The following is a 19075-nucleotide window of genomic DNA, read 5'->3' as shown; positions in this document are numbered from 1 at the left end:
ACTGCAACCTCTACCTCCCGGGTTCAATCAATTCTCCTGCCTCAGCCTCCCAAGTAGCTGGGATTACAGGTGTGTGCCACCACCCCTGGCTAATTTTTTTGTATTTGTAGTAGATAGAGATGGGGTTTCACCATGTTGGTCAGGCTGGTCGAACTCCTGACCTCATGTGATCCACCTGCCTTGGCCTCCCAAAGTGCTGGGAGATATTAAGGCGTAAGCCATGGGGCCTGGCCATAATATCATTGGAAGGTATACTCTGGATTAATTAAAGCTGTTGGCCAGGCATGGTGGTGGTTCATACCTGTAATCCCAGCACTTTGGGAGGTTGAGATGGGAGGATTGCTTGAAACCAGGAGTTCAAGATCAGTCTAAGCAACAAAAGCAAGACCCCATCTCTACAAAGAACAAAAAAATTAGCCAGGTGTGATGGTGCACACCTGTGGTCCCAGATACCTGAGAAGCTACGGTGGGAAGATCACATGAGCCCAGGATTTCAAAGATGCAGTGAGCTATGATCACATCACTGCACTCCAACCTGGGCAACAGAGCAAGACCCTATCTCTTTTTTTTTATTTTTTTTGGAAACAGAGTCTCGCTCTGTCGCCAGGCTGGAGTGCAGTGGCGTGATCTTGGGTCACTACAACCTCCACCTTCTGGGTTCAAGTGATTCTCCTGCCTCAGCTTCCTGAATAGCTGGGATTACGGGCGTCCACCACCACGCCTGGCTAATTTTTGCATTTTGAGTAGAGACGGGATTTCACCATGTTGACTAGGATGGTCTCAATCTCCTGTGATCTGCCTGTCTCCACCTCCCAAAGTGCTGGGATTATAGGCCACCAAGCCCAGCTGAACATGACCCTATCTCTTTAAAAAATAAATAAAATTAATTTAAAACATGTATACTGTGAACCCTTAGGCAACAATTATAAAAGCATTTTTAAGAGGTATAAATAGGCCGGGTGTAATGGCTCACACCTGTAATCCCAGCACTTTGGGAGGCTGAGGCGGGTGGATTACCTGAGGTCAGGAGTTCAAGACCAGCCTAGTCAATATGGTGGAACCCTGGTTCTACTAGAAATACAAAACTTAGCCAGGCATAGTGGCGGACACCTGTAATCCCAGATACCCAGGAGGCTGAGGTGAGCCAATCACTAGAACCCGGGAGGCGGAGGGTGCAGTGAGCCAAGATCACACCACTGCATTCCAGCTTGTGACAGAGCGAGACTCCGTCTCAAAAAAAAAAAAAGTTATAAATAATACCTCGTTAGATATAACAGAATCACAAAACATGCTCAATTAAACCCAGAGGAGGTGAACAAAGGAGAAAAAGGAAACAAAAAATAAATGCAACAAAAAGAAAACAACTAGCAAGATAGCAGAGATCTTAACCAAACCTATTAATAACCATCACTGGCTGCCTGGGGCCAGAGGAGGATGGGTTGGCAAAGGAGCATGAGAGGGCTTTGTGGGGTGAGTGACATTGTCTAAATCTTAACTGGAGTGGTAGATATTTGCCAATATTCAGAACTGTATGCTTAGAAGGGGTACAACTTACTGTGTATACAATATATCTCAATAAAGTTTATCTTTCACAGTAAAAAATAGAGGGGGAAAAAAACTACTAATTATGGTAAGGTATGATTTAAAACGCAGGCTCTAAAGCCAGACTGCTCAGCATCACTTATTAGCCATGTCAACATGAGCATTACTAACCTCTCTTGGCCTTGGCATCCTCATCTAAAAATGAGGATATAAGTCTGGGTGCAGTGGCTTACACCTGTAATCCCAGCACTTTGGGAGGCCAAGGTGGTGGATCACTTGAGGCCAGGAGTTTGAGACCAACCTAGCCAACTATGGCAAAACCCTGTCTCTACCAAAAATACAAAAATCAGACAGGTATGGTGGCATGTGCCTGTAATCCCAGCTACTTAGGAGGCTGAGGCAGGACAATCACTTGAACTCAGCAGGCAGAGGATGCAGTGAGCCGAGATTGCACCACTGTACTCCAGCCTGGGTGACACAGCAAGACTCAGTCTCAAAAGTAATTAATTAATTAAAATAAAATAAAGAGGGCTGGGCACGGTGACTTATGTCTGTAATCCCAGCACTTTGGGAGGCCGAGGTGGGCAGATCATGAGGTCAAGAGATCGAGACCATCCTGGCCAACGTGGTGAAACCTTATCTCTACTAAAAAAAACAAAAATTAGCTGGGTGTGGTGGCATATGCCTGTAGTCCCAGCTACTTGGGAAGCTGAGGCAGGAGAACTGCTTAAAAACAGGGGAGGTAGAAGTTGCAGTGAGCCAAGATCACACCACTGCACTCCAGCCTGGGCAACAGAACGAGACTCCATCTCAAAAAAATAAATAAATAACAGTAAAAGAGGATAATACCACCGCTGGCCTCACAGGCCTGCCATAAAAAGTCCATGGATTCATGCATTTAAGTGCTTAAGCCACTATCTGGTATGTGGTCAGAGATTCTCAAATGTTAGATAACATTATGATTAACAAGAAATACCAGTATTTCACACGTGAGATATCTGCTTCTTAAAAGTTACCATCTCTGCTCTGTGCAAATCAATATCAAAACCATCAAGATGAAGACTGAGTAAAATAAAAATAAAATGCAGACCAAAAAGCTCAAAACCATCCCATCTGTGCACTGTATTCCTATTATCTCAAGCCACATTTTAAAAATTACTGACTCTGTTTCTGAAGTTAAGATACATTTTACTTTTGAAAATATTCACCCTATGTTTTTAGAGTTAACTAAAATTAAGTGAGGCCAGGCACAGTGGCTCATGCCTGTAGTCCCAGCACTTTGGGAAGATGGCTTGAAAGACCGAGGTGAGAGGATTTTTTGAGCCAAGGAAGTCAAGGATGCAGTGAGCTATGATCATGCCACTGCACTCCAGCCTGGGCAATAAAGCGAGACCCTGTGTCAAAAAATTAAAAATTAATTAAGTGAGAAGAGAAGTGAAGATCATGAGCTGGAATCCCTGGAAACCTCCCCCTCAGAGAAGCTGGCTCTTCTAGATGCACCTAATAAAAGGGGCTACAGGAATCCTAGGGTCACCCTCCATCTACTGAGACCCATGCTTGCAAGCTCCGGAAAGCCAGGTTCTTTGAGAAGCAATCACAATGGTACAAAAGGGGTTTCCACTTTTAACTTTCCAGTTAAAAGTGCCTGTTCTCACCTGACGGTCTACGGTGAGTGCAAAGAAAGGTAAATGCAAACAAAATATATTACCAGAAATATATTGACAGAAATAAACCACCTAAGATTAGAAAATACAGCTGATCCTTGAACAACACACAGGTGGAGGCACTGATATTACGTGCGGTTGAAAATCCACATAACTGGCCAGGCACGGTGGCTCATGCCTGTAATCCCAGCACTCTGGGAGGCTAAGGAGGGTGGATCACTAGGTCAGGAGTTTGAGACCAGCCTGACCAAGATGGTGAAACGCCGTCTCTACTAAAAATACAAAAATTAGTGAGGCGCAGTGGCAGGTGCCTGTAATCCCAGCTATTTGGGAGGCTGAGGCAGGAGAATTGCTTGAGCCCAGGAGGCGGAGGTTGCAGTGAGCCAAGACTACACCATTGCACTCCAGCCTGGGAGACAGAGTAAAACTCTGACTCAAAAAAAAAAAAAAAAAAAGAAAAAGAAAATCCACATAACTTTTGACTCCTCAAAAACTTCACTACTAACAGCCTACTGTTGACTGGAAGCCTTACCAAAAACAAGAGGAACTTCCTAGTTCTGTAAGGACATAGCTTCCAGGCCCCGGAGACTACACTTCTTTTTTCTCTACTGCTCAGACTGCAGTTTCTCCAACGCTAGGTGTCTGCAGGGCATAGTTTTCCCAGATTGTTGGCAATGAGTGTTTTCTCCAGCTCTGAACTTGGGAAGCAGCAGTATAGCCAAGAGCCCCAGAGTGTGTGCACCTGTACTCAAGCCTATGTAACTGCTCCTGCACTTTTTCCGTGGCCCCACCCATGCCTCCACTTACCAGGGGTCCTGCAGGGCTGGCTACCTAACCTTCATCCCACACAGTGGCCTGGAGCAGTCCTGGCCCAAACCGTTTAACACAGGTGTGTGAGTTCCTGTAGAGGATAACTACTGCTCCAGCAGCAACTGACCCCAGCTATGGTATCCCAAACTGTTCTTCTCATCTGCCCATCCAAGTTGGCTTATTAGAGCCTTAGAGGCTTGTTTCCTGTGACCCTCCCAACAGACATCAGACACCCCAGGCCTCGTACCTACAGGGGTGCCCTGGCTGCTGCTGCACACCCACCCACCAGTCTTGGCTTATATATGCCTGTGTACCCTTGCTAGACTGGTGGCTGTGGACCTGCTCTGGCCCAGCCGACTAGATGATTGCAACCATGTCTTCACAAGGTCTGAACCAGTTTCAGGGAGAGGCCCCCCTGAAATGTGTCCTTCCTTGGGCAGAGTTCTCTTTCCAGCTTACTCTCCTATCTATCATAGCTTAATAACACTGTAACACATTAAACATTCCTTGTGTAAAGTACTGTGTGGTTTTGTCTCCTGACTGGACCCTGACTGTACACTGTGCTTGTTCCTCAAAATCACTATGGACTTACTGAATGGCTGTTACGACATAACAGACGAAGAAGTTTGTTTTACGACAAAGTGAGGTAATGGGCAAGTGACCACAGGATTCACTCGTTTTGTCACATATTCCATCACCCAGGGGCAACTGGCTCTACTGAACAGTGGGATGGCACCCGAACACCAGACAGGGAAATCTTTGGTGGCAAAATGCCGTCTCACAAGTTACAGCATATATTCTGCACAAATGACCAAAGCATGGCACTTGCTCCCCTATGGCCACATATTTCAGAAAAGGACTAAATGAGAGGGGCATCTCTTGGTGTCACACCTAAAGGTCAGTCCACAGGAATTTTCCCTCTTACCTAACCCCACAACTTTGGGTTCTGCAGGGGCGGGGTGGGGCGGGGCGGGGCAGGGCAGGGCAGCGCAGGGCAGGGCAGGGGAGGGCAGGGAAGGGTGAAGGAAGGAAGATAAATCTTAGCATCTAGAACTTTAAATAGCTGCACCTGTTGATGAGAGTTTCCATATACTGAAGTTGAGTCTGACCACCAGGGTGCCTTATGCTTCTGAGCCAAAAGGTAAAAAAACAAAGTGTTAGTGTGTTGACCAGAATAACTGAAGCTGCAGATTACAAAGATCCTGAAGAGGCAGACCACTATTAACTATTAATAGATGTTTGGGAATAAATCTCTGGAGAGCACCCCATCAGGTTTAAATCCCCGTCCAATAAAAAACCAGAGATGGTGATGGTTAAGAGTGAAGAGAACATGAAACAGTGGAATCCCAAAAAGTATGTCTTTTCCTTAACTAAACTTCCTTCCAAGCTGTTGACACATCTTCCAAGAAAAGCAACATTGACACTAATAAATGTTTCAGCCATCTGAATCATCTGAATGTTATAAAACAGAATGAAGAAAAAATAAAACATTACCCCAGAACCATATGTTGCCCCCACCCAACAAAATTCAGTCAGCAATGGTTTTGTTTTTATACCTATATATGTTTCTTAAAGAACAAAAAACAAAAGCCTAAAAAAGTCAAGAATACATTAAAAGAAATAATTAACAGGGGGCAGACTAACAGACTGCCTTTCATGTCTCCATCAGTGCCATTCACCATCAAGGGCAGAGTACACCAACAGTTTGAACATCAGCAGCAGTTAAAAGGAGAAACTGCCAGTCCTAGTCAAAGAGCCTAGGGCTTTGGAGCCAGAATTCCTGGGTTTGGAAGCCAATTCCATCTCCTAACAATCTGCGTAACCTTGAGAAGTCACTTAACATTTGTAGAACTTTGTTTTTTATTCTGAGAAATAGAGCTACTTCATGAGGTGTTAAAAATACTAAGTTTAGACTGGGGACAGTGGCTCACACCTGTAATTCCAGCACTTTGGGAGGCGATGGTGGGTAAATCACTTCAGGCCAGGAGTTCAAGACCAGCTTGGCCAACATGGCGAAATCCCGTCTCTACTAAAAATACAAAAATTAGCCAGGTGTGATGGTATGCCCCTGTGAGTTAGGAGAATCTCTTGAACACGGGAGATGGAGGATGCAGTGAGCTGAGATCGTACCACACTGCATTCCAGACTGAGTGACAGAGAGAGACCAGATTAAAAAAAAAAAAAAAAAAAAAAAACACTAAGGTTAGGCTGTATACAGTAGCTCAACCTGTAATCCCAGCACTCTGGGAGGCTGAGGCAGACAAATCACTTGAATACAGGAGTTTGAGACCAGTCTGGCCAACATGGTGAGACCCCATCTCTACTAAAAATACAAAAATTAGCTGACATGGTGGCGCACAACTGTAATCCCAGCTACTCAGGAGGCTGGGGCACAAGAATTGCTTGAACCCAGGAGGTGGAGGCTACAGTGAGCTGAGATTGCTCCACTGCATTCCAGCCTGGGTGATGGAGTAAGACTGTCTCACCAAAAAAAAAAAAGTTACACTGGGACTGGCACGGGTGGCTCACGCCTACAATCCCAGCACTTTGGTAGGCCGAGGCAAGAGGAATGCTTGAGCCCAGGAGTTCACGATCAGCCGGTGCAACACAGTCAGACCTCATTATCTACAGAAAATAAAAAATCAGGTGGGAGGATGCTTGAACTTGGTAGGTCGAGGCTACAATGATCTGTGATTACGCCACTGCATTCCAGCCTGGGTGACAGAGTGAGACCCTGCCTCAACAAAAATAAAGTTACACTGAGTGTAGGCCTGCCTTCCCTTCTACTTCCTCTGCCTCTCCTCTTCCTCATCTCCCTCAGCCTAGTCAATGTGAAGAGGATGAGGATGAAGACCTTTATCATGACCCGCTTCCACTTAGTAGTAAATATAACATTTTATTTTCTCTAGCTTACTTTATTGTAGGAATACAGTAGATAAAACCTACAGACAAAATATTTGTTCATCAAATGTTTACAGTATTGGTAAGACTTCTGGTTAACAGCAGGCTATTGGTAGTTAAAGTTTTGGAGAGTCAAAAGGTATAGGCAAATTTTTTACTACATGAGGGGGTCAGCATCCCACACCACTGTGTTATTCAAGGGTCAACGGTACTTAGACAGTACAAGAGTGACTGAAAACTACTCACTGTTTATCCTTACGCAAGTAACTAACCCCCTCCAAGCCTCAGTTGCATTTTTATAAATGGAGAATTGAGGGAAAGAAAACCTACTCAGAAGGCTGATACAGAATCAAATGAGATATGGTAAGTAAAGTGCTGATACGGAGTCTAGCACACAGTTAATCATTAGTCAAAATGGCAGCTACTTACTATCATTAAAATGACAAAATTTCAAACACAAGCAAAATAAAGCAGGCAAATGCAAAGAAAATAAATGCAAGGGTAGCAAATTAAAATCAGAAAAATACTGTAAGTAACAGATTACTTCATTAGGAATGGGCATGGTGGCACGCGCCTGTGGTCTCAGCTACTCAAGGAGGCTGAGGGGGGAAAACTGCTTAAGCCCGAGAAGTCAAGGTTGCAGTGAGTCTTGATTGTACCACTGGGTAACAGAGTGAGACCCTGTCTCAAAACCAACCAACCAACCAAACAAAAAACAGAAGAAGTAATATATGTGCAATTACAGTCCTAACAATATTTAATATCTGAAGAGAGGGATAAAGGATAGTCATTATATTCCCAGTAGCTACCACAGTAACTAGTACGTAATATGGGCTAATGGATGTTTATTCAATGAACAGATTCAGAAAAACAACAAAACTGGGAACATTATACAGTATAACAAAACTTTAGTTGACTGGCCAGTGCCGTACTTAAATTGATAGCTCTAATTGCTAGTACTATTTTGAGGGAAGAAAAAACTGAACAGCTCAAGGTTAGAAATCAATTCAGCAAGACCCTCAAAAGAGAATGGGAACAAGTTATTACTAAATATTAAAACAGAAGTTAATGAATTAGAAGCCAAGTGTGGTGGCTGGCACCTATAATCCCAGCACTTCAGGAGGCTGAGGCAGGTGGATCATTTGAGATCAGGAGTTCAAGACCAGCCTGGCCAATATGGCGAAAGCCCATCACTACTAAAAATAATTAGCTGGGTATGGTGGCATGCACCTGTAATCCCAGCTACTTTGGAGGCTGAGGCTGTAGAACTGCTTGAATCCAGGAGGCGGAGGTTGCAGTGAGGTGAGATTGTGCCCCAGCTTGAGAGACAGGGTGAAACTCCGTCTCAAAAAAAAAAGGGGCACTTTTAATTAAGTGAATAGATTGTCAAAACTGATTCGGTGAGAAACATTAAACCTAAACCAATGACCACAAATAAATATTTCCAGATCTAGAAAGCTTAATGGGTCTTCTAAAGAACACAATAGTCCCAAGCACTAACAAAGTGTTTTTACTTCGTGGCATCGAAAATTAAATGCTTTAACACCAAAAGTATCTTAGAAGTATATGTTGCCTGGGCAACAGAATGAGGCTTCATCTCAAATAATAACAACTATCTGGAATAAATAGTTTACATGGACCCCATAATATTCTCAAGAAAGTTGAGGTGTTTTAGTCCTCATGTCACCTAAAACCTTAGGTAATGTAACTTTGAAAGATGAACAGCTGTAAAAGAAGTCTAAGAAAACCAAGCAACCAAATGAAAACCTCAAAAAAAAAATGGCTTTGTGAATATGTTCTGGCAAGCACTGTCTCTAAACTACAAAGACTGGTCAGAGAATCGGCACATCACTATCCCTACTGCCTCTACACCTGCTACAGATCTCCGTGAGCTCCTCGAGCCCAAAGTGTGGGCACTGCTGAACAAGGCCTTTGCCTTTCTGTGCCCATTACCACAGCAAAAAATTGGAGTAACAACAGCACCTACTACTTCAAATTACTTTAAGGACTAGACTCACACACACATATAGATGTTTAGAACAGTGTCTGCTAAGTGTTGGCTAGGATTTAGATATATAGATATAGTTTTGTTTCTAAGAAATAAGGTCTTACCAGGCATGGTGGCACACACCTGTAACCCCAGCTCCTCAAGAGGCTATTACAATAGCATGACTGCTCTCCAGCCTGGGAGACAGAGGCAGAGCAAGAGCAAGTCTCACTATGTCACCCAGGCTGGAGTGTGGTGGCTATTCACAGGCACGATCACTGTGAATACAGCCTTAAAACTCTGGGCTCAAGCCATCCTCCTGCCTCAGCCCCCTGAATGGCTGGACCTACAGGTGCACACCGCCGCGTCCCGCTCTAATATTAATAACTGTGTGTGTGGCACAGCTACTCAATATTACTGCTTATATCATTCAGTAGTGCCAAAAGAACTATAAGGAATCTGACCTCTCTTCTATTAAGAGTCCTGGACTGCTGCTACTTGCATCCCTCACTGTTGTCTAACTCACCTCAGACAGAAGCCTCCTAAGGGCAGAGACCACTCCACATGACATGTCCTTTGTAACTTGACCATGGCAAGCAACACACAAGAACACGTAGGGAAAATACAGACAGTGCCCACTGGTGAGGGGCAGAGGCCCATCTCTACGGATGATGGTGCGTTCTTGTGAAGGGCAAGGAGCGGAATTCTTCCAAATGTTACAATCTCTGTATCTAACGTATACCGAATACATTTAAAAACTCAATTAATGTTTGCTTAATACACTGCATCTTCAAAACGATTTCCCCATGAAGTCCATGCTCCTGATCCTCCTTCATGCCTGGCCCTGACTGAGCTCTACTATTCCTGTTCTCAAATATTCCACGATCACCACGTCCAAGCCCCTAGCGTACCACACTTTTGTGCATGCTGTCACTACTACCTGGGATCCTCTTCCACCATCTTGCCACCTGACCTGATTCTAGCTTTCTTGTGGCATAGGCCTCTGACATCTCTCACTCGGGAGAAGTGTCCCAGCCACCCTCGCGCTGAAGCTTGCTATACACTCTCTGCTGCCTGGCCTGATCAGTCACTCATGTTCATTGCTGGAAGGCCTAGTGCTGGCTCTAACTCAAGGCCTGGGCAGAGGAGCATGGCACAAATTTGTGGGTGGGAGAAAGAAGGAGGAAGATGTTAGAGGAGTGTGAACCAACAGAGGGGAGGGTGCCAGGCCTTCTTCCCACAGGCAGGTCACAAACCCAAAAGGCTGTAAGCTTCTATTCTCCAGCAGTTTTTCTTGATTTCATTCAGCTTTTCAATGCTTCCAATAGGCCAAAAGGGCAGAATTAATGATTTAATGTTGTTTTTGAAGAAACACTAACTAAAAAGATAACATTTTTAAATATGTTTTTAATTAAAATGATTAATTCCTGTCATTAAAAACTGCCATGCATGTAGTATTTATTTACCCTCCTCAGCTCCAAATTTATTTAAGGCAGTTTAGACACAAACATTAACACTACAGAAGAGGCTGCCGTCCTGGAACCTGACTGTGCTTCTGAGTGTTAGAGACCCTCAGGACTCCATCCTCAGCCACTTTCCATTGATGCTCGTCTTCCATCAACCACATCCATGACCATCAATACACACCACTCCCAGAAACTGGACTTGGAGGTCAAATGTCTACAGTAAAATTGCCTAACTCACATCTCCCCTTGGATATCTCAGTGGCACTCTGAACTCAACATGTCCCAAGCCAAATTTATGTATGGCAGCATCTGCAGCAGCAGTGAATGAGAGCACAGGATGCTTGGCCACTGTCTACTGCAAACAAAAGGTGAGCAGATGTAGCAGCCTCAGCACGAGACAGGCCTGCCCTCTCAACCTCCACCTTCGCTCCACTGCCTGCATTCTACACAAGAGATCCCTCGCCCCACTCTCAACGTTCCACAGCACACATCAAGAGGGTGCAGCACAGGCCCCACCAAACGCCCACCCCACACCGACACATCTCTAACTGGCCTTCCTGTTCCAACCTTTACCCAACACCCATGAGGAATGGAGAAGCTCTTTCAGAACCGACACAACGTCACTATTCTGCACAAAACCCTCCCACATTCCCCTTGTAACACAATAAAACCAAAGTTGTTGAAAAAAACCTTTCGTATTTGCCCCCTCAGCCTGTCTGACTCATTCTGCTCCAATCTCACAGGTCTCCTTGTTACCTGGACACCTAAGAATCCACCCAGTTGAGGTCTCTGTACTGCTTATCTCTGAGTAGAAACTTCTTCCCCCACATAAAACAAAGAGCCAGGCACATCCCCATCTCCCTCAGGCCTTGTTCAAGTATCGCCACACTGGTGAGGCCTTCCCTGACCATACCCCTCCCTACCACTTTTTGCCATTGGACAGGGTTTGTCTGTCAGCCTCCCCAGCTGGAAAGCCAGCTCCAGGCAGCAGAGAGTCTAGAACATAGCCGGACAGGTAGGCGCCCAGCAGACACTCCTGGAACAAATGCACAAGCGAGGTGTGGCACAGCAGCACGGAGGGACCGCAGCCATGGAGCGGACAGTCACAGCGGTGAAGCAGAGAAGGACCCATGCCCCACACATGGCAATAAAAACACACATCCACACAGGGCTTTTTTTAAAGACAGAGTTTCACTCTAACCCTGAGGCTGCAGTGCAGTGGCATGATCTCAGCTCACTGCAACCTCCGCCTACTGGGTTCAAGTAATTCTCCAGCCTCAGCCTCCCAAGTAGCTGGGATTACAGGCGCACACCACCATGCCCAACTAATTTTTGTATTTTTAGTAGAGATAGGTTTCACCATGATGGCCAGGCTGGTCTTCAACTCCTGACCCCAGGTGATCCACCTGCCTCAGCCTCCCAAAGTGCTGAGATTACACGCATGAGCCACCACACCTGGCCTCAAGGGCTTCTTAAAACAGAGATTGACACATCCAGATACACAAACCTGTCAGAGTAGAGCACATTCAGGAGAGGGAGAGACATGAGAGTAAGAGTGAGGTGCGGGGAAAAGGAAGAAGAAAGGAGATCCCTGCTTATCTGATGCTGAGTCAGCCATAAACTCAAAAGCATGAGACCCAAAATAAAGAAAGAAAAAGTGTACAAGTTGTTCTGCAAATCTAGCCCTTCTTTAGTATTCCCTATACCCGGGGAAATCATTTCTGAAGTCAGAATCCTAAGAATTAGTTTTGATCCTCCTATGTTCAACCCATCTCTCTCTCTCAGCCCCACCGCCACTAACAATTCTCGCCTGGATTATGGAAAAGCCTTTATCTGCCTTCCTGTTATCCAGCAAAACATTATTCTCACTGCAGCCAGACGTCTTTAAAGAAAAAAAGAAAGAAAAAGGCCAGGCGCTCCCACCACTCTGGGAGGCTGAGGCAGGCAGCTCACAGGGTCAAGAGATCAAGACCATCCTGGCCAACACGGTGAAACCCATCTCTACTAAAAATACAAGAATTAGCTGGGTGTGGTGGTGTGTGCTTGTAGTCCCAGCTACTTAGGACGCTGAGGCAGAATTGCCTGAAACCGGAAAATAGAAGTTGCAGTAAGCCAGGATCGAGCCACTGCACTCCAGCCTGGTGACAGAGAGAGACTGCGTCTCAAAAATAAAAATAAAAAAATAAGTCCTTCTCTGATCAAAGCCCTTCAATTGTTTCCCCAGCCCTCCAAGTCCCACATGAGCGCCTCCACTTCTTTCAGGCCCTTCCTCTATTTCCAGCTCCCAGCAACATGTCCCCTCCCACACCAGTCTGTGGCACAGGGATCCTCTTACCTGGAACTGACAACTCCAACCTACAGGCAGGCTGGGCTCACCCGACAACCTTTATTCTCACTTCATCTCTCAGTTTACAAATCAGAGGAGGATTTACAGTGTCCCTAGGAAGACCGGGGAATGCCCAAGTGCAGCAAGCACTGCAGGGCCACAACCTCACAATTCAGTTTTCACATAGGCACCATAAACGACCTCATTTCAGGAGAAAATTATATTAGAAAACTTGAGGCCAGGTGTGGTGGCTCACGCCTGTAATCCCAGTACTTCCAAAGGCTGAGGCGGGCAGATCACGAGGTCAAGACATTGAGACCATCCTGGCTAACATGGTGAAACCCCATCTCTACTAAAAATACAAAAGTTAGCTAGGCATGGTGGCACGCTCCTGTGGTCCCAGCTACTCGGGAGGCTGAGGCAGAAGAATCACTTGAACCCAGGAGGCGGAGGTTGCAGTGGGCCAAGATTGTGCCACTGCACTCCAGCCTGGCAACAGCAAGGCTCCATCTCAAAAAAAAAAAAAGAAAGAAAACTTGAAATGTTACTTTGGACTTAATTTCCCTTTCTTTTTTTTTGAGATGGAATCTCACTTCATTCACACAGGCTGTTGTGCAGTGGCGCAATCTTGGCTCACTGCAACCTCCACCTCCTGGGCTAGCTCAAGCGATTCTCCTGCCTCAGCCTCCTGAGTAGGTGGGATTACAGGTGTACACCACTATGCCTGGCTAATTTTTGTGTTTTTAGTAGGGATGGGGTTTCACCATGTTGGCCAGGATGGTCTCGATCTCCTGACCTCGTGATCCACCCTCCTCGGCCTCCCAAAGTGCTGGGATTCCAGGTGTGAGCCACCACACCCAGCCCAGGACTTAATTTTTAGTTGAAATCCAGTTTTCACAATCTGTCTTCACGTCCTAACCAATATATATTTTTTTAAGATGGAATCTTGCTCCACTGTGCCCGGCCTCCAACCAAGATTTAGAAAGTAGTATGTGTCACTACACACTTAAAAAAAAAAAAAAAAGAAAAAGAAAACAGAAAGTAGTAAACAAAAAGTTCTGGTCTAGACAGGGCACTGTGGCTCACACCTATAATCCCTGCACTTTGGGAGGCTGATGCAGGCAGATCACTTGAGGCCAGGAGTTCGACGCCAGCCAACATGGTGAAACTCGATTTCTACTAAAAGTACAACAATTACCTGGGCTTGGTGGCACACTCCTATAATTCCAGCTACTCGGGAAACTGAGGTAACAGAATCGCTTGACCCTAAGAGGCAGAGGTCGCAGTGAGCCAAGAGCACCCTACTGTACTCCAGCCTGGGGGACAGAGCTAAACTCTGTCTCAAAAAAAAAATAAACGTTCTAGTCTAGAATTTCACTCTACACATACCTCTCAAAACCCCTTTTCACAATGAGATTTTTAAATAAAATTACTATTTCTACCTCAGAAGCCATTCACTTCCAAATCCCTAGGACAAATATGAACTTTTCATACATAACCAAACACAAGTTCACTGTGCCAACAAGTACAAGTCTCCGAGCTGCTGGCAAGGTGCTGCCACATCTGCCTGGCACCTCAGAACCTGTCTCTCCTCCAAGCCTCAAAATAATTAACCCACGGGGTATAGGGCAGCCTGTCACAGCACAACTGTGGTCTTCAGGACCCACGGCAAGGGCTGGCATAAAAACATAATTTGGTCCACTTATGAGAAACGTGAACTAAAGACAAAGCAACCCTGGCATCATTAGAGGCTGCCAGAAGGAAGAGCTGGGCCACAGAGGGGAGTCACCAAAGAGTAGTGCCTAAGGGTAAGGTGACAAGACAAGAAAGCAGCTCTGAGAAGTCACCCCACAGGGAGACAGCCACAGCAGACATGTGGCCACCACACCACCCACTCCATAAGCGAAACCGAGTGGGCGAACCCTGAACACAACAGGGAGAGGGCGGGGAGGAAGCATAAGACAGAAGAGAAATAGGCCTACAAACTCGACACTCAAACTACGTGAATTCCTACCCAGGAGACGTGACCACCTGAGTGAGGCCAATCTGTGAGTGAGTAAACATGCATGCCTAAATCACAAAGCTCCCAGCCAGGCAGTGGGGCTGGAAAAACTAGCCCAGCCCTGATATGAGGAAGAGCTTACCGAGGCCTGTACCCATGGGGTAACTGGTCCACCTACAGAGACACTCTCTCCTAAACTTCCCACAGCTTTGCACCTAAACATGGCAAGGCTTATTTCCTGTGTCACTAGGATGGGGAGAAATGAGTTCCCATTATTCCAGCCACAAAAGCAGAGTAGAGGGCCATTTACTGCTGTGTCCTATACCAAAAAAGACTGCGCCATGACCTCTGCAGGGAGGAATAACAGTTCATGGAACCCTGGGAAAAGTTAAAGACATATGGAGAAAAAAAGGTATGGAGCTTTGGTTTATTTCAGCATCTCCTGAACCGTGTCATCAAAGCTCACTGCAGAGATTTACCGAGTTGTTTCTTTAGCTCAGAACGACTCTCTAACTTAAAGTGATTCAGGGTTAGAGTTACCAAATCTATGGTAACTCAGAGAATGTACTGCTTTCTTACAAACAGAAGATATCCGAACATACTGAAGTCAACCCTGGAGGTAGAAATAAGGGTAACATGGCCGGGCACGGTGGCTCACGCCTGTAATCCCACCACCCTGGGAGGCCGAGGCAGGAGGATCACCTGAGGTCACAGCTCTGAGAAGTCACCAGCTTAGCCAACATGGTGAAGCCCCGTCTCTACTAAAAATACAAAAACTAACCAGATGTGGTGGTGGTGACCTGTAATTCCAGCTACTCAGGAGGCTGAGACAGGAAAATCGTTTGAACCCGGGAGGAGGAAAGTTACAGTGAGCCAGTGCACTCCAGCCTGGGCAACGACAGCGAAACTCTAAAGAAAAAAAAAAAAAAAAAAAAGAAGAAGCGTAACATGATTTGTCCAAGGAAGTACAGATTCAAACTGGCCTCAAGAGTTTAACTACTGGCAAGTGAGTTTTTTTTTTTTTGTTTTTTTTTTTGAGATGGAGTTTCACTCTTGTTACCCAGGCTGGAGTGCAATGGCGCGATCTCGGCTCACTGCAACCTCCGCCTCCTGGGTTCAGGCAATTCTCCTGCCTCAGCCTCCTGAGTAGCTGGGATTGCAGGCACGCACTACCATGCCCAGCTAATTTTTTGTATTTTTAGTAGAGACGGGGTTTCACCGTGTTGACCAGGATGGTCTCGATCTCTTGACCTCGTGATCCACCCGCCTCAGCCTCCCAAAGTGCTGGGATTACAGGCTTGAGCCACCGCGCCCGGCCTTAATTTCTTAATGATGTTTTTAGTTCGTTCCCTAATGGAATAGTTCTGTTCTTGTTCTGGCAGACTCTTATAGTCCTCATGTGGATTATATTTCTACAATTCAAAACATTAGTGTGACCAATCTCTCACTGTTTTACTTCTGAGAAAACTAAAACTATAAAACGCCAAAGACTAGAGATGACTCTTGACCTCATGATCCACCCGCCTCGGCCTCCTAAAGTGCTGGGATTACAGGCTTGAGCCACCACGCCCGGCCTGGCAAGTGAGTTTAAGTAATTCCCTACTGCCAAAACTGCCCAGAATCTAGGATTCTGAAAAACTTTTGGGCTATTTAACAGATCAGTCACAATTTCAGTAGATACTCAAAAGTGAAGAAGAGAAGTCATACTCTCAGTTTCTGTAACTTAAATATTAGATGTGAAAACCTCCCAATGTGTTTGACTTACACAGCACTTGACCTTAACAGTGTGGTTCAAATTTCAAGAGCATCTGACTGAGACAAAATCAAATTATGGTCACTCTCAACAATTTGCTATCCTAAAATTCTACAGATTAACATACAAATCCCAGAACCATCTAAAAATTTGTGACTTTGTGACCAAATTCCAGATAATACTGGAGTCCAACCTATTATGAAAACTTATTTTAATGGGATTAATATCTGGGTGCAGTGGATTACAACCGTAATCCTAACACTTTGGGAGGCCAAGGCAGGAGGGTTACTTGAGCCCAAGAGTTCAAAACCAGCCTATATAGCAATATAGCAAGACCCTATCTCTACAAAAAAGTTTTAAAAATTAACTGGGTGTGCAGGTACATGCCTGTGGCTTGGAATCAACTTTGTTGTATACAAAAAGCCACATTCAAGCAATCATTCCTAAGATCTAAATTATTATTCTCCTCCTTTTTCACTGAAATACTCATTTTTTCCCCTTACACTTTGGTCACTATACCTGGTAATAACACATACCTAAATGTGGGGAATGATGACTTATAATGTTTTCCTGTACCACTTTATTTAGTACATTTGAAAATCAGATGAATAATCAACACATTGCAAGAGAAGAAGAAAAAAAGAAAGAATAAAAGAAAATCAGATGAAACTGGCTGGCCTCTGTTTAATTTCACATGGCAGAAAACTTCTACAGACACAAATGTGATGTTAAAAATCATTTATTTATTTTAGATACAGGGAATTACTGCTGCCAGGCTGAAGTGCAGTGACACAATAGCTCACTGTAGCCTGGACCTCCTGGACTCAGCTGATCCTCCCTCCTCAGCCTCCTGAGCAGCTGGTACTACAGGTGTGCACCACCATGCCCAGCTACTGACATTAAGACTTCTAGACAATTTTTAAAATCCCTGGCTGGGTACGGTGGCTTGCCTATAATCTCACCACTTTGGGAGGCTGAGGTGAGTGGATTACCTGAGGTCAGAAGTTCAGGACCAGGCTGGCCAACATGGTGAAACCCCGTCTTGACTAAAAAATACAAAAATTAGCCGAGTGTGGTAGTGGGCGCCTGTAATCCCAGCTACTTGGGAGGCTGAGGCAGGGGAACTGCTTGAACCCAGGAGGCAGAGGTTGCAGTGAGCCGAGATAGCACCATTGCACTCCAGCCTGGGCAAAAAGAGCAAAACTCCATCTCAGAAAAAAAAAAAAAAAAACCTAATTCCACATCTTACTTGATTCATTTAAAAAACACTCATTGGCTATGAACAAGGTATTATGCCTTAAAATTGTTCTGCATTCAATAAACTTCTAATCTTTTTAAAAACTTATTTATAGGCCGGGCGCGGTGGCTCATGCCTGTAATCCCAGCACTTTGGGAGGCCGAGGGGGGTGCATCATGAGGTCAAGAGATCGAGACCATCCTGGTCAACATAGTGAAACCCCGTCTCTACTAAAAATATAAAAAATCAGCTGGGCATGGTGGCGCATGCCTGTAATCCCAGCCACTCAGGACGCTGAGGCAGGAGAATTGCCTGAATCCAGGAGGCGGAGGTTGCGGTGAGCCGAGATCGCGCCATTGCACTCCGGCCTGGGCAACAAGAGCGAAACTCCGTCTCAAAAAAAAAAAACTTATTTATAAGCCCACAGCTAACACCTTTTTTTAAATGTACAATCTCATAAAAGATATAAATATGTAGGTAAAACAGAGGTGTGAAGTATCATTAGAGAAGTTGCTGCCGTTGGAAGGCTGGAAGGTAAGTTGAACAGAAAAGGCAGCATCAAGCCAGGCTCTGAAGGATTCTCAGAGGCAGAACCAGGAGGAAGGGGTGGGAAATCCAGACAAGAAGTAGCAGAGAGTCGGCTTCTGAAGTGGGAAGGTAGAAGCCATTACTGCAACATGAGAACAGGACGTGCTGCAGGGCAACAGCCATTCCCCTGCAGAGGCACAGGGTAACAGAAGAAAGGAGGAAGGGACCCACTTGGAGAGATGATTGAGGTGCCCAAGAAGTCCCTGCTCAGTCACCAGCAGGCTGCATCTGCAGGGACACCTAGCCAGTAAGGCCTGAGCACATGTACCGAGTCTACATAACAGCGCCTGTTCATCTGGGCATGGAACAAGGTGCATGGCTTTTGAGGTCACCCTGAATCTCCTACTGGTAACGCAGAAAGCACTCTGCAGCAGAATGCATAAAATTTATGTTTAATTTTTTTTAAAAAAATGCACAGCTTGGCTCAGTAGCTCATACCTGTAATCCCAGCACTTTAGGAGGCCAAGGCAACCAGATTGCCTGAGGTCAGGAGTTCGAGACCAGCCTGGCCAACATGGTGAAACCCCACCCCATCTCTACTAAAAATACAAAAATTAGCTGCAAGTGGTGGCAGGTGCCTGTAATCCCAGCTACTAGTAGGAGGCTGAGGCAGGAGAATCGCTTGAACCTGGGAGGCAGAGGTTGCAGTGAGCCAAGATCACGCCATTGTACTCCAGCCTGGGCAAAAAAAGAATAAATCCCCCTCTCAAAAAAAAAAAAAAAACCACATACACACAAAATACAGAAACATACAATGAGATGAAAATGAAATTGTCTTTTTACATATTTTTTATGTCTT

The 19075-nt window shown here is 45.3% G+C and overlaps 1 protein-coding gene across 3 annotated transcripts in view; it reads right to left on the bottom strand.

The window, feature by feature from the left end:
- Window positions 1-19075, bottom strand: part of FAM193A (family with sequence similarity 193 member A) — a 196838-nt gene that overhangs the window by 145795 nt on the left and 31968 nt on the right. The window lies entirely within an intron of this gene.

Source organism: Sapajus apella, unplaced genomic scaffold (assembly GCF_009761245.1).
Source record: "Sapajus apella isolate SASKATOON/1434 unplaced genomic scaffold, GSC_monkey_1.0 scaffold85, whole genome shotgun sequence".
Taxonomy (NCBI): Eukaryota; Metazoa; Chordata; class Mammalia; order Primates; family Cebidae; genus Sapajus; species Sapajus apella.
Note: the sequence above shows the minus strand (reverse complement) of the source record. Positions and strands in the feature narration are given on the sequence as shown.